Source organism: Hirundo rustica, chromosome 16 (assembly GCF_015227805.2).
Source record: "Hirundo rustica isolate bHirRus1 chromosome 16, bHirRus1.pri.v3, whole genome shotgun sequence".
NCBI lineage: Eukaryota > Metazoa > Chordata > Aves > Passeriformes > Hirundinidae > Hirundo > Hirundo rustica.
This window is the reverse complement of record NC_053465.1, coordinates 11,402,513-11,424,159: the sequence shown is the minus strand read 5'-3', so window position 1 is coordinate 11,424,159 and position 21,647 is coordinate 11,402,513. Positions and strand designations below refer to the sequence as shown.

The window sequence follows — 21,647 nt, the reverse complement described above, 5'->3', positions numbered from 1 at the left end:
ATGCGTGTGTCTATCAAATTTTCTCTCTAGATATGTTTACATTTTTCCTCTGTGGGTTCTCATGGGACAAATCTTACTGTTTACACAGGTGCATTTGTTTTTCAGCCTCAGAATAGATCGTTGTGTTAAAGGAACTTCTCATTCTCAAAATAGCTTCATATGGGAATTAGCAAATTGCTCGTTAGCTTATGGGAACTTGAAAATTACTTGCTAGCTGCACTTGAAAGAAATTACAAGCTAACTTTTTGCCCCCTTCCACACCAGTCATTTATCTGACAAACTCTTGCCAGGCTTTCTGTTGGAATAGTCAAAAAACTTTTTTTTTTCTGACGGTTCCTCCAGCAGGAAAATTGTTTTTAAGACCAGGCTGTGATAAAATTTTCACTTCTAAGTGCAGAACAAAATCTATGTTCTTGGGTAGTGAATCTGCAGTGGTTGTTAACAAATTGACACTGATATCACTTTGAGTGCACTGTGGTGAAGGAGGAGACACTTAATTTTTAAAATACATTTTCGTGTTCCGTTTGATGGAACTGATTCCCCTCCTCCTTTCTGACAAAGGACTGTGCTCAGACGCTGTGCAGCTCCCTCCTTTTCTCTTTCATATTGGAATGGATCAATTCTGATCCAGGGGCAGAAGTAGTCTATCTTTCTTTCTAAGCCATATTGGACTTCTCGTGAAAAACTGACGGATGGTGTTGCTCATGTTTCAGATATATTGGCTATTCATCCTGTTGTCATACATTAATCATTAGCCATTAAGGGAAATCAAGCCCTGTGCCTGGCAGGGGGATGAGCAAAGCACTTTTCTGCCTCCGTTTTTTTTTTTTTTTTTTTTTCCCCACTACACAACTTCATTTTCTTGCCTTTTTGTAATATTTGCAAGGTCCTTACCATGGTATGAACAAGCAGGGGCTAAAGGTTGCTCTCCTTTTGCTACAAACCATCCTTCCCTCCCCACAAATTAGTGGTTTACAACGTGGATTTAAGTAGCGAAAACCTTGTCAGAACATTCGGTTTCCTGTTACTCTTTCTGATCAAACAGCACATCTGAAGTGGGAAGAAGGCATCCAGAACACCCAAAATCATCCTAGCACGGGATTAAGCAGTGCAATGGTAGCGTTCCTCATCCACTTCATGGCAGGAGCACTTCCAGCAACATTCCCTTTCTCTGCCAAGAGAGGCAGCCTGGCAGGCTGACTGTGTTTTGGGTGGCACATCCTTTATTAGGAAGGTTATAAATTAGTGAACATTTAGTGCCCCTTGGAGAAGATTTGGTTAAAAAGAAATCAATCTGAGCACGAGGCCCTGACTCGTGTTTGCTTGGTTCAGCACCTGGTAGAACACAGATGTTGAAGGCTTTGCAGCAGCTGGGTGGAAAGCATGAAGCGACACGGATGATGTCCTGGTCTGTTTGGAAAGTTGGCACGTGTTCTGCTGCTCACCTTCTGGCTTTCTTCTCCTTCCCCAGTGTGGTCAAATTCTCTGACACCGCCAGAAGTCACTGCAGGCCTGGCCTGGCACTGTGCATTTGCAGATGGAAACGTGACGTGCTCAGATTTGGTCTGGAGCTGATGTGTTGTCTCTTTGCAGTCACACTCGCTGCAGCAGCCAAACTTGCAAACCTCTCTGCCTTACCTGTAAAAAATGCTGGGTTTGGCTTAATTCAGGAATTAAGATTAAGAAAAAAAAAAAAGTTGACTTTTTTCTTAGTATTGTCTTGTCCTGTGTCCCAGACTGCTGAGTTTCCTGCCCAGCTCAGGTATCGACTGACACCGAGAAGGATGACGTGGATAATTTGTTCAAATTGGCAAAGCTGAGGCACTTTCTGGTTTCCATCCTATTTTACTAATGAAAATCTAACTGGAGAAGGTCATTCTGTTAATGTTAACTGTCATACAGGCCTTGTTGAGATTGATGGTGATGACATTTCTGTTTTGTTTAGGGCACTGGGTAGGAGAAATTGTAACGATCTTGATCTAAGCGCGGGCCAGGAGGAAGGGAGAGACTTAATAGCTAAAGATGTACAATTTCACCAAATGCCAGCTGAAATGACAGACAAGAAAATGCAACTCATTATTCCAATTTTCATACGTCGTGGAACTCCTTCAAAACACTGTTTTGAGGGTAATTACACAAAACTTTCGCAGTGAAGATTTTCAAAAATGTGCTGAACTGAGAAAACAGCTCTGCAGCCTTGATTTTTCCTAAGAGTACCTAATGAATGACATCAGGGAAAATTGAGGGGTTTCAAAATAGCTCAGGTGTGAGTGATGCTGCTTTTTTAACGTGAATTATTTGGTTGCTTTATTATTTGTCTTTACTTTTTCTGAGCAAGAGGGAAGGACCAAACTCCTACACATTTGTATGCAATCAGCAGGTGATCGGAGCAGCCCAGTTTTACTGCGCTGTTTGGTGTTGTGCTGTGTTTATTAAGGCCACAAATAAAGGCAACAAAATTGATTGCACAAGTAAGAGTAGAGAATATCACCTGCAGTGGAGAAGCATTTATGTATTTAAATTGCTAAAAATCAGTGTAACAATAAACAGAAGGTGGCTGCAACCTTCTAAGAGAGGGAAGTCAATATCCCTTGTACTGAATGTTCTTCCCAAGCTCTTTCCACTTTTTGTTCTGGGGAGGCTGAGCAGCTGCTGGCCTTCAATTTAAGCATGAGTTGCAATGAGATTCTTCTTCAGAGATGAAAATGAGGAGGATTTGAGCAGGACCATGCTTCTCTTCTGCTTCAAATCAAGCAACAGAAGTTCATTTACAGAGTTGCCATTGGCTGATTTGTGTTTCTTGATTGTGGGTTTTGCATCAGAGCAAAAGTATGGCTGGTATGAGCTCAGACATCATGACAGATCTTACCAAAATCATTCATTAGTTTCACCTTTTGATCAGACTGGATGGAAGGTGTTTATGTGGACTTGAAAGGTTTGGGTTTTTTTAAAATTATATAAAACCCATAAGGTAACTATGGAAGGTCATGCTCTAAATGAGCATAAAGAAGTTTTATTAAACTGGATAATATCTAAATTTCTGTTAGCAGTATGTGCCCAGGTGTGTTACCCCACCGGTGATGCTTTTGGTATTCTACAAGACATCATTACAAGACTTAATTCATATTTAATCTATAGAAATAATACTGAAAATTAAATCCCAGCTTACCTCCTTCAAGGAAAAGCCAGCTGCCAGAAAATATGGCAAACCCTGCACAAATGGTTGGTTTGTTTGTTGACAGTTTTGTGTTTTGCATTTGAGTTGTTTGTTTGTTTTGTTTTTTTTCATGGACTGGGGCAGGTCTTGACTTGGGACAGGAGAAGATGGAATGACCTTGAGGCATAGCCCAGTAAAGTGTCAGTCAGAGGGAAGAGTCGCTCAGCAGGGAATGGGAAAAGGAGAGAGATTGTTTAAGGTTAAGACCAGACACGGGGTTGAAGGTTGGTTAAAGGAAAGATAGCTATAAAACATTAGTGTTTATCCCCAAAATAATAGGTTGAGGAGATAACAGGATTAGAATAAAGCATTTGAACACATTTCCCAGCAGTGCCTGGTATTCAGCGCTGGTTCTCTAAGTGTGGGGCCTTTTTAGCCATCCTCTGTAGATGAACAGAGCTTTTAAAATCCTTGTTCCATGGCCTTTATTCACAAGACTGTGCTTTGGGAAGCTTGAGGCTTATTTTCTTCTCTGAGCTTATTGACTTTTCTTCTGCTTTTTTTTTTTTTTTTTTTTTTTTTTTTTTTTTTTTTTTTTTCCTTCCTTTCTTCAGTTTCCACAGAAAGGCAGAATAGGGGGAAGGTTTTTTTAGCTCTGGTGGATGGAAAAAAGGGAAAAGTTTGCATTTGAGGTCATCATGATGCAGGGAATCTCATCTGAAAACTGCTTCTAGTGGGGCAAACTCACATGAGAAGCAATGCCAAAAAATGACATTTAAATGAATATTAATAAAGGGACAGAGTAAATACTTTATGATCAGTACTTACTCCTGCTTAAAATACTGACTGGAAAAGCTGCCTTGAACATTTTCTTCCCTTTACCTTCATTAGAACATTGTCTGATCTTCATTAGCTGTTGAGATTAAAGAAAAGGAGCCCCAGGGGCACCTTCTCCCTCTCTAAAACTCCCTGAAAAGAGATTGTGGCCAGGTGGGGATCAGGCTCTGCTCCTAGGGAACAAGTGGTAGGAGAGGGAAAAGCCTCAGGTTGGGTTGGGGGAGGTTTCAATCAGATACTAGGAAAAAATTTCTTACTGAAAGTGTTGTCAGGCATTGGAACAGGCTGCTCAGGGCAGCCCTCCATCCCTGGGAGTGTTCCAAAGGCGCACGGATGTGAACGTGGTTTAGCGGTGAACGCTGGGCTAATGGTTGGACTCTGATCTTAGAGGGCTTTCCCTGCCTCAGTGACTCCATAAATCTCTGCCTTTCTGGATCATCACAACAGGTGACTCGGGTTAATAGTTGGATTCTGATCTTAGAGGGCTTTTCCAGCCTTGATGACTTTGTAATTCCCTGCCTTTGGGCAGAGAATTGGATGCTGTTGTTGGAATTGTTGTTGGATGATGGCAGCAGGTTGTAAAATGACTTGTAAAATGGGGACAGTTTTTTATATCCTTGTGGCTTGGAAGAAGGAAGCTGTTCAGTCTGACAGGAGGATTGTTTGGTAAGGAATGGGAGGGAGGAGAAACTCCTGAGAAACCCCATGAGAACACATGGCAATGATTCCCCATGGAACAGGCTTGTGATCATAGGGAGTTTGTCCTCGTGTGAAAAATCCCCATGGCTCCCACACAGCCTCTCCCTTCAGATAAGCTGCCTTAATCAGCACAGGCTGATTTAGCTCCTGCAAAAAGGAGCAGTTGTCAAGATCAATACTCAATTTTTGGTGTAGGCCTAGGGAAATAAAAGTTAGTCTTGAGTGATGGGGCTGAATTTGATACTCCTTTTAAAAATACGGTGGCTGATACAAATTATCTGAACATTCTGAGTTTGATATGGTGCTGCCAAGCAATTTGAAATTGTTTTCCTCTGGTGGTTGTTAACAAGTGACTTTGTTGCCATGAAATCTAGTGAAGTGTACCAGTAGTAAGCATTTTTTTGCCATTTTTTATTGGTTTAAGAGAGTAGTTCTAAATTTATAGAAATATTTCTGGGTTTTGCTCTATTACAGCTGTTAGAAAAAGAAGGTATTTGCACACTTATGCAATGTATGAACTGAACAACCACAAGCATGTGCATTGAGTATGAGTTCAAAAACACTTCTTTCTGGTTTAATTTTAAGGTTCTATCTCCCATTAAATAGGAAACTTCCACATGTTAATGTTGAAAAATATGATTCAAGGTTGCTACACTGCTGCCTGCTTTTTTTTTTTTTTTTTTTTTTTTTTTTTTTTTTTTTTTTTCCCCCTCAAGCTTATAATAAAAAAAAAAATAAAGCTCAGATCTATGAATCAAAGCACTGAACAAAAGACATATCAAGTGATTTGAAAGAGTGTTCTGTACAACTGATTTTTGGTATTATTGAAATCACTGATTCGCAAACTAATTTAACTTGGAGCTACTCTAAGCCTTGTGCTGAGAGACGTATTCATTTCCCCTATTAATATTAAATTTTAGCTCCAGTCTCCTGTAACTTTAGATGGAGAGGGTGGGGGAAATAAAGGCATTTTTAGCAAGTGAAGAAAAACTTTATCACAGAATTCTAGAATATCCCTGAGCTGGGAGGGACCCCCAGGATCACCCATTCCAGCCCTGTCCCTGCACAGACACCCCAACAACCCCACCCTGGGCATCCCTGGCAGCGCTGTCCAAAGGCTCCTGGAGCTCTGGCAGCCTCGGCTCTGAGTTTGGGATCCCCCAAAGCCTGTGAGACTGGTGCACATTCCAGGTACATCCCCTGCCTTGATGATGGAAGCTCTGATTTCATTCCACCTCAAATAGCCTTTGGCGTGTCGGTCAGAGGGATTAGAGATGCAGAAATACAATATTCCTTCATTTTGATCCTTGATCTCCAGTTTGTGCTTGGAAACAGCCTGGTAGCATTGCTGAAAGATACAGGCTTCATCCCAACGGATTAAATCCCTTTGCATGCAAGATGATGATTTTTCCCTGCAAAATTGATTAAACAGATAAATATATCTTGATTTCTGCTTTATTCTTTCCCCCTCCTCGCTTGTTTTTTCTCGGAGTAGAAAGACAGCATCTACCCTTCGATTAACAAGTGAAAAACGTGGGGGGAAAAAAAGAAAAGGTGATGTATTTCTTGATGACAAATGTATTTCTGGTTTCTCTTCAAGTTACAGCTGGTTCCACACACAGAGGTGTCCCAGGCAAAAAATGTCCTTTTGAGGAACCCTCAGGATTGAGTTCTGGCTGTGTTGGTTGTAGCAATGTGGTTGCCCTTTCAAAGAATAGAGGATAGACTGGATCTGTGAATTATTTACTGGAAAAGAATTGAAAGAAGGAGCAGCTCTGCCATCTGAGCTACAACAACGGTGACAACCTGTATGGACAGAAAGGGACTGGGAGGAGATTGAATGGTGAAAGAGGAGCAGAGTGCTTTGGTGCATTTGGAGTGGCTGAGGGGAGTCCAGGACTCCTGAAAAGCCCGGTTGTTGGAGCTGACAGGATCCTCGGTTTGGTGTGGGGCTGTGATCCATCCAGGGTTCAGGCACTGAATTCCATATGTGGGAAAGCAGCAGCATGCAGAGGCGAGGCTGGGATTTACTGCTGGAGCACATCAGTGTGCCGTAAATCTGATATTTGTTTCCAGCACTGACCAATCCCTGAATGTTCCTGAGACTCTCAAGGCATGCCCCCTATTGCCTTTAACCACGGGACATATGGTGAGGAATTTTCTTTATCCTGATCCTTGCAGAAGATCAGCTTTCTGTCCTGAGGCCTGGGATTGATTGCCCTTATCTTAGTCTGCATAAATACAGTTCTGAATATAAATCCAGCCACAATAGTGCTTTGGGCTGCATTTTTTTTTTTTTTTTTTTTTTTTTTTTTCCTGAGGGATTTTGCTCACGATGGATTTAAATTCTAGGGATTTACTTTTTTATCTGCAAAGGCAGTTTGTTATCCAGAAATGTTTTATTTTTATTTTTATTTATTAGGAGGAAGTCTGGTTATTCATTTCTACATCGCACCGTTTCTGCTTGGTGCTGTTGCTGTTTAATTTTTTTTTTTTCCCAGAATGTGGTTTGAATTTAGCATTATTTTTGGAGTGGGCAGGCTGGTCAGGAAGATGACAACTTCCAGAAAGGCATAAGGCTCTTATGCCAAGAACTGTTCTCACTAATGGTGGGATTTCACAACTTCTCCCAAAAGAAGTGAACCTTCCCAGCTCTTGCTTTCACACCAGCTGAATTTAGGACACTGTTCTTTTTGATGTTTCTTGTCTCCTGAGTTCCGTCCAGGCTTCCTCCCAAACGGCTGTTCTTAATCTGAAGAGGCAAAAATAGAAAAAGAAGGAGGAGAAAACAAAAGAGAAAAGCCTAAAACAAAACCAACAAACCCCCATTCTGTTTTGTCGGACTCAGAAAAATCCTCGAGCGTGGCTTGACTTTGTGGTTTTATAGATGGGAGGCAGATCTGAACATCTGCTGCGTGCACACTGCTCTGCTAAGGGAAAAGTGGGTTTGGATCAAATTTGGAGGGAATACAAACCAGCTGGATTTTGCTGCAGTTTTTCAAGGATGTTTTTTTGCAGCTTAAGGTGCTTGAGAGTGTCCAGGGCAGGGAACGGAGCTGGGGAAGGGTCTGGAACCCCAGGAGAGGCTGAGGGAGCTGGGAAGGGCTGAGCCTGGAGAAAAGGAGGCTCAGGGGGAACCTTGTGGCTCTGTACAACTCCTGACAGGAGGGGACAGCCGGGGGGGTCGGGCTCTGGGAACAGGGAATAGGGACAGGAGGAGAGGGAACGGCCTCATGGTGGGCCAGGGGAGGCTCAGCTTGGACTCCAGCAGGAATTTCCTCATGGAAAGAGTGGTTAAACTTTGGAAGTGGCTAACCAAGGAGTGATGGAGTCTCCATCCCTGGAGGTGTCCAAGGAACACCAGGCTGTGGCACTCAGTGCTCTGGGCAGGGTGTCAAGGTGGACTTTGGTCATGGGTTGGACTTGATGAACTTGGAGATCTTTCCCAGCCTCAGTAATTGTGTGATTCTGTGTGAATGTGCTGGGCACACGTGAGGGCTCTGGATGAGGTCACTGACAGGACAGGCCCGCGTGAATGATTCCACGTACTCAAGTCTGGAGTCTGGACACAAGTGGTGCTCAGAGAAGCCAAACCAAAATTGCCCCAGCTGCTGGCACCCGGCCAGCCTGGGGTAATCAGGGAGCTGGGTTCTTTGTGCACAACACAATGGTGGTTGAGTTTTCTTGTGTGCTTTTGGATAATTTTGTGATTCCTCTTTTCAGCTCGCTTAACAAAATTGTACAGGGAGGGAAGCAACATAAGCAGATATTTGATGTGTTAATAGCTTCTTCCCTGCTTGCCTGTGCAGCTTCATTTCAGCATTCTCAATTCAATGGGTTCTCCAGTGTGGGCCTAAAAATGTGACTCCTTAGCTCATGCAAACCTGGCACTGCTTCGCCCGAGTCAGCGTTTTACACCCACTGAAAATCTGCCCCACCATTTGCCAAAACAGGCCAAGCATTTCTCCTCAATTGTCACTTGGTCCCCTGCTAAAAGCAGTTTTGTTTAAATTGCATGGTATCTTTTAGTCTTCAGTTAAGAGGCACCTTTCACAAAATCCCATCCTTTATTACCATGTTATTACTGCCTCTGTTGGCTTTCCGAGGGTGCGCGAGATGATCGCTTCCAGCTGCGGCTTTATCCGGGTGTGAACAGCCCAGGCAGTGGGAGGAAGCTGGGGAAGGAGGATGCTGTGCATGTGTTCCCCATTGAACTGGGGCTCAGGAGGACCTGAGGGAGGTGGCTTTGCCTTCTCTGTGCCACGACTCATCCCGGGAATCAATGACAGACCCTTCTTGCAGAGAATCCATTCAGGATTTGCACAGTCATGATCCCGTCTTTGTCCTGGGACAAGCGTTGCTTCCTGCTTGTGTTTCTCTTGTTGCTTTTCCAAAGGCAGCTGAAACATAAATGACTTTCATTTTCAAAATGAAATGTGTTTTTTAATACGCACGAGTCTGCATTGAAAAGCACTCAAATAATATGAGATGCTGATTCTTTATATGCTGAAAGTGGCCAATTTTAAACATTTCAAAGAATAAAATGCGCATTAATTGGCTTTCATGGATGCTTTAACATAGGGTACAAAAGCCAGGCAGAGGCAAAATGGAAGAGAGCACTACATTTTTACCATGCTTAGGCTTTTAACCCTGAGGCATTTGCAAGACATTTAAGAACAGTTTTCTTCCTCGCGTGTTTAGCTGTTCTACATTTTGTCATAAATATTTTACCCTTTTATTTTTCCCCAGTGGACTCTGAAATGTTGAGATGAACGTGACTTCTTGTTTAACACTTGGCAACTCGTCCAGATGAGCAGAGGTTTTGCACAGCTGGGGCACAGAAAGGAAAAGGAGGGCTGGTGTCTTAAATCGTGTTGCAGAACCAGCAGATGGAGCATGAGAGTGCAAAACCCGGTTTGCAATGGTGTGTCTGTCTGTCTGCACCTCCACGTTGCGTTTGCATATTGTTTGAGCTTGAAAATGGACTTTTCAAAGTCATTTTTAGCCGCCCGTTCTGTCCATGAGCATTTCTGCCGCCTGTTAAAGGCAGTAGCTGAACATGACAAAGCCAGAGCAGAGCTCTCATCCCCCTTTGGGCAGTTCTGGGATCTCTTCACAATCCCCTTTACACAGGTGGAAAGCAGAGACCCCCAATCTCCCCAGGCTGTGGATTTGTGATGCCTTGGCCATGGCACTGGGGTGGAGTTTTTACACTTAAACGCCCTTTTAATTATTTGTTATTCAACTGAGCTCAGTGAGGAAAAGGAAATGCTTTCAACTCCTTTTAACTTATTTTTGGGTTTTAGTTTCATAGGCTAAAAGCTTTGGGCTTTTATTTATTTAATTTGTTTTTCTTTAATTTTTTTTCTTTTTAATGTGAAGCAGTGGAATATTTTATGACTTTAGAAATGATGCTGAAGTACAAACCATAGCTGTGACTGCATCAAAGTACTCCAATATTGCTGGGGAGACTTAGAGGCCTGAGCATCCAAATCAGCCTGACAGTTGTTATTATAATGTATTTTGCTCAAGATCCACAAATCCTCATTTCAGCTGCCAATAATCCTTCAAATTATTAAACTCAAGTCTTGGTGCAGAGACCATCAGAAGGAGGTTGAAAGCGAGACCACAACCCACAAGATAACAAAATCTGAAAGCCTGAACATCATCATTTCCTCCCTGTGGCACTTGGAGATGTTTTCTAGCATTCCCTAGAGAAGAAAAAAAAAAAACCATGTTGGAAGTAGGTCTTACAAATAGTTCCAAACCACCAGAAATTGATTTGTGCATTAATGAAGTTTGAAGTCAATCTTTGGTGAGCCTGGAAGATTAGATTATATGTCAAGGAGCTCCACCACTTGGAAGATAGAGCCTTCAAGTGATAACTGTATTTAATAACATTTTAATAAGAAGATAAACTGTTGGCATGAAGTTGGTTGTTTTATCAGAGGAGACACGAGGCAGAGGAGTGGGATGCTGAATTTAAGACAAGGAATGCTGCACCAAAGACTATGCTATGTATGAACTTCTATATTTGTGTAAAAACAGTTCCTCACAGTTGGTTTTCTCCCCTTCAGATGGATTATTTTTTAACCTATTATAGGAATAAATCTTTCCCCCTGCTGTTCTGAGGTCCCTTTGGTATAGTGTTTATGTTTGCATTCATAACACATTCCTCTGTATGAAGATCCACACGATTCTTTTTCCTGGACAGAATCCTATTTCATTAGAGAAACTGAGCCTGAAAGCACAGTTCCAGAGCTGTGATGGTTTTTCATTTCATGTGGCATTCAAACTGTCTTACAGCAACTCAGACAAAGCAGTTGCTGCTCTGAGATTGCATAAATGTCTTTTGAGTTGTTGTCTGATAGATGCCATAGATTAAAACCCAGGTCTGAAGTGCTGAATTTTCATTCTATAATTTGCTCTGTGGTGATGGAAGGGGCTTCAGGTGATAAGAGTTAATTTTCTTGTAAACACCGATCCCCATCACATCTCAGCATGCACGTGATCTTTTCCTTTAAAATCAGACAAGGCACTCATACAAGTTTCATCTATAAAACTTCCCTTTCCTTTGTGAAAACTAAACTTTTCTGATTGGGGCTTTTATCCTGCTCTTCTGAAGAAATCAGGAACCACAGAGTAAAGAGGAGAACTTTGCAGTACCTGACATAAAATCTGCAGAGTGAAAATGAATTCTGTATCTACTTTTGTTGTTCCCATTTCTGCAGTGAAGCTGTTTTCAATACTTGTTGCTTCCAATTAATGTTGTGTATGTGAACTCCAGATAGGCACCTTCTGCCAGCCTTCTCCTGTCTGGGAGAGGCAATTCAGAGCTTTCCCCCGATCCAGCTGGCACAGCAGAGCAAATATTTACTTATTTTCAAACAGAAGCAAATAGCTCAGCGTAAAAGAGTTGGAAGCAGACTCCGTGCAAACAGGTGCTTCATGTTCTGTTGGTGTGTAATGCTGCAACCCATCAGGCATTTGTTGAGAATTTTCCACTGGCACCCGTGGGATTGAGGCTCACAGGTTGGTGTCAGCACTCCTGGGGTTCCAGACTTAGTTAATTAATTTGTATGAGCGATAGTTTGTCTGTCCCTGTTTGTCTCTGCCTGTCCCAGCGTAAAAGATGCTCTTGCTTCTAATAAGAAATAATCTCCAGACCTGACTGTGGTGGCCTGTGCTAGCAGTACCGTTACCTTGTTAAAGTCCTCTTTAGGCTGTAGGAATGTGGCTGTGTGCTGAATGCACAATCATTATCTGCTTGCTATTCTGGCCTTTTGTCTGTCCGGGGTGAATTGGCAGTGAAATACTGGCGAGCTTTAAAGACAAGCGCTGGTTACCGAGAGAGGGGAGGGCAGGGCATCGTCTGTGCTCCAGGTGTGTTAAGGAAAGGCAGCATCATTAAAGGTACCATGTCAGAACATACAAAAAGGTGGGATTTTTTTATTCTGTAGAAAAAGGTCTCAAATTCTTCTCAAGCAGCGCTGTTTGTTGGGGTGTGTATTTTCTGTTCTGAATTGCTTTAGCCCTATTGGGTTTCTTTGTTCAGGGAAAAAGGTCTGGTTTTTATGTTTGTGGGGTGTTTGTTTGTTTGTTTGTTTTGGTTTTTTTTTTTGTTTTGTTTGTTTGTTTGTTTCCCCTGGTTAGAGCAATTTGGGGTAAAATATTTGCAGTGCATCACCTTAATTTTGAGCAATGAAGAAATGTGTTCATATGTTAGTTCTTAAACCACAGTATTCCAGCAGCAATCAGGTCCTGTGGTCACCTCCCCTTATTTGCAACACAGGGCTCTGGAATATCCACCTTCTTCCTTACTTGGCACTGGATGGTTTGGGTTGGAAAGGACCTTAAAGCTCATCTGGTTCCTGCCATGGCAGGGACACCTTCCACTGTCCCAGGATGCTCCAAGCCCTGTCCAACCTGGCCTAGGACACTTCCAGGGATGGGGGATCCACCAAAAAGACCCAGAAATTCCAATGTGGATTTGTGTCTGCGACCTTTGTCCACACACTTCTGGAACTCTGGTGGGCTTTTTTAAATTCATATTTATTCAGGTCATCAGGGTCACGTCTGCCATGAAGAATCTAGAGCCTGCCTGGCACCGAATCCCTTTTTTATCTTTACAGGGGGCACAGTGTTCTGTTTTTCATGGCGTCTGTTTGAGAGGCTTGTCCTCCAGAACTGTCCTCTAACATTTGTTCCACTTAGGAGTTGATGAAGTTAATGGGAGACAGGAAGAGTTGTAGAAACCCAGAATATACCTGGATCTCAATTTTTCAATGACAGGATAATTACTGAAATCTATATCTGTTCTGTGCAATGTACTCTTTGTCCACCAAAAATAACTGAAGGCTCTCTGACCTGCCTATGACACAGCCACGTTGGACATTGCTTTGGTTCAAAAATGGTTTTTTCTTCTCAGAAGCTCTTTCCTGGGAAGTCATCACTTGATGAGGTTGGTGGGAAAGGGATGAGTCTTCACCAGAGTACTCAGGCTGCAGAGGCAGCAATATTTGGAAGAATGTATAGAAAGGTTTAGTTTTTTCCAATACACTTCCCTCATTCACATTATGAAAAAGGACCTCACAAATAATTCAGAGTTTCATTGTAGAAGAAAAACTTCTTTGCCACCCATGGCAGGGATTGTAGGGAGATGAATGTTAAGGTCCCTTCCAGCCTAAGCCATGCTGGGGTCCTGTGACCCAGCTATGTAAACTCTGGTGCCTGTAAACCAGCTTTTCCTCCCTCAGGGGTGTACTTCCCTCACTGCAGCACTCATCCCCTGTTAACCATCCCCCTTGGCACAATCATATTTATCCCTTCCACCCTTTCCAAATGGAAAATTGCTCAGAGCTTTTCAGCTGTCAGCAAATCTTAACAGCTCCTCCCTTAAATCAGACATTCCTACCCAGACAGATGTGTTAGTGTGACCCCACTAGAGGTAAATAACTCTAAGAGGTTATCCTCCAGAGGTTAGGTGAGAAGAGCAGGATGGGATTAAATTGCTGCCTGAGTTACAGACTTAGAAACGTCATGGAGAAATCCCTTGTATTCAGCACAAAGCCTTGCACACTGCAGAGATTTGCACAGGAGTCACGGAGTGCCATTGCCTCTGCTCATGTACTTGAGTGTGTTGACAGACAGAAATGCTTTTAAACTCAAATTCCTTAAAGACTTTATGAAACAAATCCTACCTCGGGTTGTCCCCAGGGTTAAGGACCAGGGTACTAATGGTATATCACCTTCAGCATTTCCTTCAAATTTGTCTTGCTTACAGGAGTTGGGCTGCAGTAGCAAACTGTAGCCTGCAGCCCTCCATCTGTTCCCTCCTGAGAGCACGAGGACCCCAGGAGTTGCTCTGGGCCCCTTCACACCACTGCAGCTTTCCTTCTTGTGTATTCAGAGCATGGAAACAGCAGTGACGTGGTCACATTTTGGGCAGCCAGGCTGATTCCCAGACTGTGCTGACAGGTCTGTCCTTAAAAATCCTTCCTGCTTGGCTTTTGTGATATTTATGGGTTACAGTGCTGTTGCTCCAAAGAACTCAAAAACCCTGAGTCAGAAGCCAACCCTCTCTTTCCACACTCTGTACTCATGGACTCTCATGAAATGTAGTCTGGGTGGGGTTTTTTGTTCGTTTTTGCTTTTCCTTTCATGAGTAAGTCTCATGCAGAAATCACTCATTCTCCATGCAGAACTGCAGGCAGTGACCCCCTGCTTCCAGGCTGCTGTCTGTGTTCTCCTGCTGCTCCTGGTGCTGCATTGCTCCTCCTGAGGATGGAAAACCTTTCTGGAGTAGCAAAGCTGGCAGCTTTCCCTGTGATATCCTGGCACAGGAAAATGGGAATTTATTTTAGCTGTGTGGTGTTTCCATGTCTACTTTGGGCATCAAGGAGATGAAGGTGGGAGCAGGTTGCTGAAAGAACTCTGTGGGTTCTGTTCCTTGTTCTCCCTCATGTCCAGCTCCAAGAGAGCCAACAGAGGAATGTGGAGCCAGAGCTTTGAGGCTGAGATCCTGGCTGGAAGTGCTTTCTCCAGCCTCACAAAACTGCTGAGATAGAAGCTGTGCCCTCCCTGCCTGCATTTAATCTCTTTGCTGTGCTGCAGGGGGGTGGAAGAAGCTCTGCTGCCTCTTCCAGAGGTCCCCATGGAGCACCAGGAATGCCTTAGCTGCCGCAGGAAACGTGCAGCTCCTTCTGATCACGCTTAGCTCAAACAATTCCTCGGAGCTTTCTGGGTTTCTTTCAGAGGTACCCACCAAATTATGCAGCTGACTATAATTTTAGCTTTGCTTACACTAAAATACCACTCTAGACTATCTGGGGAGCCCTGCTCTGTGTTGTCTGCTGGAAGAGAAGCGTGGGAGCCTCAGGATCTGTGCCAGTCTGTGTGATGTGCAGAGCTTTACATGTCCTACACTGCTGAGGGTGCACTGCACTGGAGACATCCACGAGGGGAGGTTTGACAGGACTTTCAGCAAGCACTGCTGCTTGGCAGCTTTGTGGGGGGGTTTTTTTGGTGTATGGTGGCTTTTGGGGTTTTTAATGTGCACAGTTCAATTTAGAGGGAAGCAGCAGTGGATGTTGGGAATGCTGTCAAGATCACTGTGGATATAGCAGCGCTGGGTCGAGAGCTGTTCGGATTTTACATTATCATCTCTCACTTCTGTTTCCTTTATTTCCTTTAAATTTTATTATCTCTCATCTGGTGAAAAAGCAGTATTTGAATTTCAGAGCTGAGCTGGTGCTCTGTCCTGTGGGAATAAGAGCTTGGCTTCTCCTCCCTCAAAGCACAGTCTCAGATCTCAGTTTCCTTTACGTGCTGTCCCAGCTTTCTGCTGTTGACTGTTTGCCTTGGACTGGTGTGTGAAGGGGGTAGTGAATCCTGTTGCCTTCAGACTCGAGGAATTGTCCTAGGGGGATGAGGCACTGTGGAATAGGATTTTTTCATCTATAAATTGTGTTGTATGGGTAAGACTTTTGGGTTTCAATTAATGTTTTTAGAAACTTGCGTGGTGAATTAAACAAGCCCTCTTCAAACAATAACTCAGCCACTGTATCATTCCTTAGACAGTTTCTTAACTGGGGGGAAAAATTGCCTGAAGATGGATATTTGAAAAGTTGTTTGTAGGGAGAGGGAAGTAACCTCCGAGTAAAATGTGTGGCAGTCATACAACTAAGTCATGTCACTTGCTTAGAAGCAGCTTTGGGGAGGGTTTCCTTATTTTATCCCATCTAATGTATTTTTTATAATAATGTAAGTTGGTGACATTTTGTCCCTGCAGTGCCTTGCACAGAGGAACCGGTGTTTGTTCTGTGTGTCTCTGTACTTATGTCCCTCCGAATCTGCCACCCTGTGCTGCTGCTCTGGGCACCTGACTGTCACAGCCCACAGGCACTGATCCATGCCAATAAATTGGCATGAACACAGCCTGGGAGAAGCAGTCATGGGAGAGGCCCGTGGAGAAGCACCTGGGGCTTCTCATGGGTGGAAAGCTGGACGTTTTTATATGGACAGAGAGTGACAGGACAAGGGAGAATGGTTTTAAACTGAGAGAGGGCAGGTTTAGATTAGATGCTAGGAAGAAATTCTTCCCTGGAAGTGTCCAAGGCCAGGTTGGACAGGGATTGGAGCTACCTGGGATAGTGGAAGGTGTCCCTGCCCATGGCAGGAGGGTGGAATGAGATGAACTTTGAGGTCCCTTCCAACCCAAACCATTCTGTGGTTCTAAACACACAAAGAGGCATTAAACATTTTAAGAACATTGTTTTGTCATTGCATTAAAATCTGGAGGAGAGGATTCAACCCCCAGATATTGCAGTTCACTTCAGTTGCATTTCTAACCCCTGCTTCCTCAGAGAATCACTGTCAAATTCATATAGACACTGTGTAAATATTTTTTTATTTATACACTGAAATCGCCATCTAAAGCTGAAGTGTGAAGATGGTTGCTGTGTTCAGTGTGGCTGAGGCTGAAGCAGCAGATGAAAGAGGAGGAGTTACCTAATTATTGCTAAATTCTAAGCACTGGTGTTCAAGTGTGAAGTGCTACTGATGTAATTAAAGCGCAGAAGAAGCAGTGCAACTTTCCTGTCGTCAAAATATTCAGCTTGACACACAACGTGGAAAACAGAGGGACTTCTTTAAGCTTTCAGTGTTAATCAGTGCTGAGGAGCTATTTCCTTCCTAATACCATCTGCAAGTCTCCATCAATACTGTGCAAGTGTTGATTGTGCGTTACAATACTTCATTTTAATTAGACTCCATAGGAGACAGTTAAAGGGTTGATGGGGGAAGATATTGTAGCAGTAAATATTATGGCACATTTGGAAACGGAGAGGAGAAGAAGAACGTGTTGGCTCCAGCGTTGACATAAGTGACGTTCTGCACTCTGGGACACACTTGTCACTGCTGGGGGCTGCAGGCACTCGGTGATATATTGAACTTCAGTTTAGCAAATCTCCCTGAGGGGACCAGTTTGTCACTGTAACACCCTGGTGAGGAGCTGCAGCAGCCAAGGCTGTGTTAATCAGCAATTGCTGGGTCACCCTGGCAGGGGAGGGATGGCCCTGGCAGGTGAGGGGTGGCCATGGCTGGTGGCCATGGCAGGGGAGGGGTGGCCATGGCAGGGGAGGGGTGGCCATGGCAGGGGAGGGATGGCCATGGCAGGCGGCTGGTGGCCCTGGCAGGGGAGGGATGGCCCTGGCAGGGGAGGGGTGGCCCTGGCAGGGGAGGGGTGGCCATGGCAGGGGAGGGATGGCCCTGGCAGGCGGCTGGTGGCCATGGCAGGGGAGGGATGGCCCTGGCAGGTGAGGGGTGGCCATGGCTGGTGGCCGTGGCTGGTGAGGGATGGCCATGGCAGGTGAGGGGTGGCCATGGCTGGCGGACATGGCAGGTGGTTGGTGGCCATGGCAGGTGGTTGGTGGCCATGGCAGGTGGTTGGTGGCCATGGCAGGTGGCTGGTGGCCGTGGCTGGTGAGGGATGGCCCTGGCAGGTGGTTGGTGGCCCTGGCAGGTGAGGGGTGGCCATGGCAGGTGAGGGATGGCCATAGCAGGTGGCTGGTGGCCCTGGCAGGTGGCCCATGGCCATGTAGGTCACAGAGCAGAGCAGACCCAGCTGGATGCTGATCCAGAACCAGGGCACCTGGTGGGGTCAGGGCTCAGTCTCAACGTGCTCTGTCTAAGGAGGTTCTTTCCAGAAGGACTCAGTGACACGAGGAGCAGCTGGACTGGCAGGAGGGGACAGGGGAGTGTCTGCAAAAGCAGAGATGCACTCAAGCGACTGCCCAAATCCTCTAGTCCCAGAATCAGGCAGCTTTGATTGCCATTTGATGGCCTAGAGGCTGCTCAGAGGAGCTTTAGCCTTCTGCATTGTGTTTCATTGAACTCAGAGTTCTTTTTCTGACTCTTTGGCTGTAACTCACTGCAGGGTCAGCAGGTCGTGGCATTTATTCACACTAAATACTGAACAGACACTAAAACCTAATTAGAAAACGGAGCAGTGTCCTCCCCATCCCTGCACAGGATAGGGAAAGTCGTTTCAGGGAAATGAAGTAACCTGGCCTAGCTTCTAAAAATAGAGGCATCAATAAAACCTGTGGCAAATGTGGATTTCAGAGTGACTCCTGGGCCAAGCAGTAACTATCACATTTCTAATGCAGTGCAGGTTCTCACATGGATTCTCAGTTACTGGTTCTGCCATCCCAGGATGAGACAAAATGAGGTTTCGTTGTGTAGTAGGTGGCAGTTTGAAGCATTAACTGCTGTGGAAGAAGATTTGAAAGGCAATTTCCCATCTCAATTTTCTCTTCAGTCATTAAAATTCATCTTCAGCTCTTGAAGTATCCAAATTTCTGTTCTGCTTAGGTATCTGGGTTGGAGATCTTGCTGCACTGAATATCCCTTAAATTTATGACAAACTGTTCGACACCATTTTACAAGCCTTCCACGATTCTCCAGATTTATCTTTAGAAGATTAATTTTTCCCTCCCCACAAAATTGATATTAATCTTGCTATGAACCGAGTTTAAAACTACTTAAACCTGAAGTTACTTCTTTGCTCTTTACTTGTGAGAGTTGAGCACTGCTCAGCTCCTTTGTTGTCACTTGTCTACAGGTTGTTCTCATTCTGTGGTTCTTTAATGTGTTCTTCTGTGGCACTGATCACTCTGGCATCACTCAGGTGAGTGGTGTGAGGAGCTGAGTGTGCTATTTACTCCTCTACGCTTTAAAAGCACCTACTTGGGAAGTGAGGGGACTCAAAGTTGGTCCTGGAAGTGCAGAAGAGGATAAAAATAACTTAATAACTGTGCCACCTTATTTGAATTTAAAATAGATTGCTTTTTAATTCATAAAAAGCGAGTTGTCAGGCTTTGGGTGACAGAGGGTGATGAATTCGTGTGGGAGTGTGGGCTTCCTGCACTTCCTTTCTTTAGGAAGCTCATGGAAGGGGAATAACCTTTTGTCATGCTCATGTCACATTTTATTTTGGCTTAAGTCTGATGAGAGAAGAGAGAAATCTGGCTGTCAAGAACAGCCTGTCTCCTCCGTGTGTCTTTTTTTGTTCCTCTGATCCTCAGCTTCTGCTGCTCCTTGGAGCCCGGGAGAGGCAAAGCTCCAGCTCCAGCTAATCCAAGCAGAAGCAGCTGTGGGGCTTTTCCTCTGGCCTCTGCTGCCAATTGTCCTGCTCCCATCCCTGACTTTTGCCTGCTGCAGTGTTTTACTCTCATCTCTCCTTAGTGCTGGCCCCACACCACCCCTGATTCTGTTCGTGACGTTTAACTCCACAGCCAGGTTACCTGTGAGCTGTGTGCTGTGTTAAATCACCTGGATGTGGGAGCTGTGTGGGGCTTTTTTGTCCAGCCCTCATAAATGATAATTTTGAAGATTTAAGGTTAATTCCAGCACTCTTGCCAAGTGTTAGTTCTGGGGAAGGGAAACATGGCTACAGAGAAGGTTTATTTATATCCCATCCGTGACACTTTGCTCTCCTGGAAGGCACGCAAGGGTGTGAGGACATTCATGTTTTCCTCTGACGTTCCTTTTTGTTTAAAGGCAGACACTAAAGAAAAAGGTTAAATGGATAGTGAGAACCCCTTCTTTTTTCCTTTATTTTTTTCTTTGATGGTGCCCATAATTGTGTGTTACTCATTAAGTAGCCGAAGGTCTTTTGAAAAGTCCTTTCATTTGAGAAAGATGCCAGGCAGAGCTACTTGTGAAATAATTACACAAAATGAGTGTTGATGCATGTTTTGACTCTGCTGTAGAAGTAATTCTGTCTTCTCTAGCTGAAGTAATTGCATTTGTTTCTAAATAGAAGAAGAGAAATGGCAATTGTAAAAAAAAAAAAAAAGCCCATAGATCTCACTCCTATATTTATGTAGTGGCAGATAGATGGGTAGCAAAAAATTAATTATGATATTAGTGTAGTCATTATTGTGTGTTATTTGTTGAAGGGAGGTACCATTATTAAACACATCGAGTCATGGAAGATTTGTGGGGCTTACAGACTCCTTTGCTTGATGGTTACTTTCTTTAGCACTGAGGAGTGTAAACACTTTTACAGTGTGTTAAGGTAATAATTTAGGATAGATATCTGCAACGACTCACTAGCTATTAATTACTTTTTATTTTCCTCAGAGAGAAAAGGTTTCCAGTTATTATAATGCAGAGTGCTTGTATTTCTATGTATGGGACGTTTCTCCTCAGTTCAGATGGCCAGGGGGGCAAAAACTGTACAGCAGCTGGGATGATGCCTTTGCTGGTTTTGGAGTGGGATGGATGTGCTGTGTTTGATGTGGATCAGGAAGCAGTCAGGAGACAACACCACTGCTGTTATCCCAGGCAGCATGGACCTGAAAATCCTGCCAGTGAATTCCCATTTCACTCTCTTTGTCTTTTATTTTAAGGAAATCAGCTTTCACGTTATGCTGAAAAGGTGACCTTACCTGGAAAGTAACCTTCGCTGAAAATTTGGATGAAACTTTTTGGAGCAAACCTTGGATACATTCTGGCTCAGGGTACTAAAGTCTTATTGGCACCTATGTGAAAGCAGAATTAGACATCTGGAATACACACTGCGTGCTTATGTGAGTTTTTTGGTAATAGACCATTAATTACTGAGTGTATTGTTAAAGATAGAAGTTAAAGTGAAAGGAATGAAGTGGAAGGATGCTTTGAGTTCTCAGTGAGATGCCTGATTCTCTGTTTAGTATCAGTTAATCTACTTATTTCCTGGAGAGGCTTCTTATCTCTCTGTCTTCCTAATGCTTTCACTCTTCTGGCAAGAATAATTTGCATTTCCAAGAGCTGATATCGAGCGGATGTACCTTGATTTCAAACTGAAAGAACAGAAATTTATAGTAGATATAGGAAAGAAATATTTTCGTGTCATGGTGGAGAGGCCCTGGCACAGGGTGCCCAGAGCAGCTGTGGCTGTCCCTGGATCCCTGGCAGTGTCCAAGGCCAGGTTGGATGGGACTTGGAGCAGCCTGGGGCAGTGGAAGGTGTCCCTGCCCATGGCAGGGGTGGAACAGGGTGAGATTTAAGGTCCCTTCCAACCCAGACTCTTCCATGATTCCACCTCAACGTGCTGTCATGAGCTCAAGGTTGGTCATGGGTTTGACCTGGCACTTTTGCATTTCTGGGGTCTGTGCTGATTGGGAACACTCTAAATCACCCTGCTGGCCCCTGAGCATGGAAAACCTGTCCCTGTAAAATCACTTACAGGGTTCCAGGATTAATTCCATGAATTTGCTTTGTTTTCCAAAGAGGACAAAGTGTTCAGCTGCAAGCTGCCCTCTGTGTGGTGAAGGGAGCAGCACAGGAGACAGCAAACCTCTCTGCTCCAAACCATCCCCATATTAGATTTTAAACAAAAAATAAAATAAAATAAAGCCTCTCTTAATTCCCGTGGTATTTTATCATCCTTTGGAATGGAATCCTATTT

At 44.1% G+C, this 21,647-nt stretch overlaps 1 protein-coding gene across 7 annotated transcripts in view; it reads left to right on the top strand.

Moving 5' to 3' along the window:
- PTPRT (protein tyrosine phosphatase receptor type T) overlaps positions 1-21,647 on the top strand; it is a 451,419-nt gene that overhangs the window by 221,692 nt on the left and 208,080 nt on the right. The gene's annotated exons all lie outside the window — the stretch shown is intronic.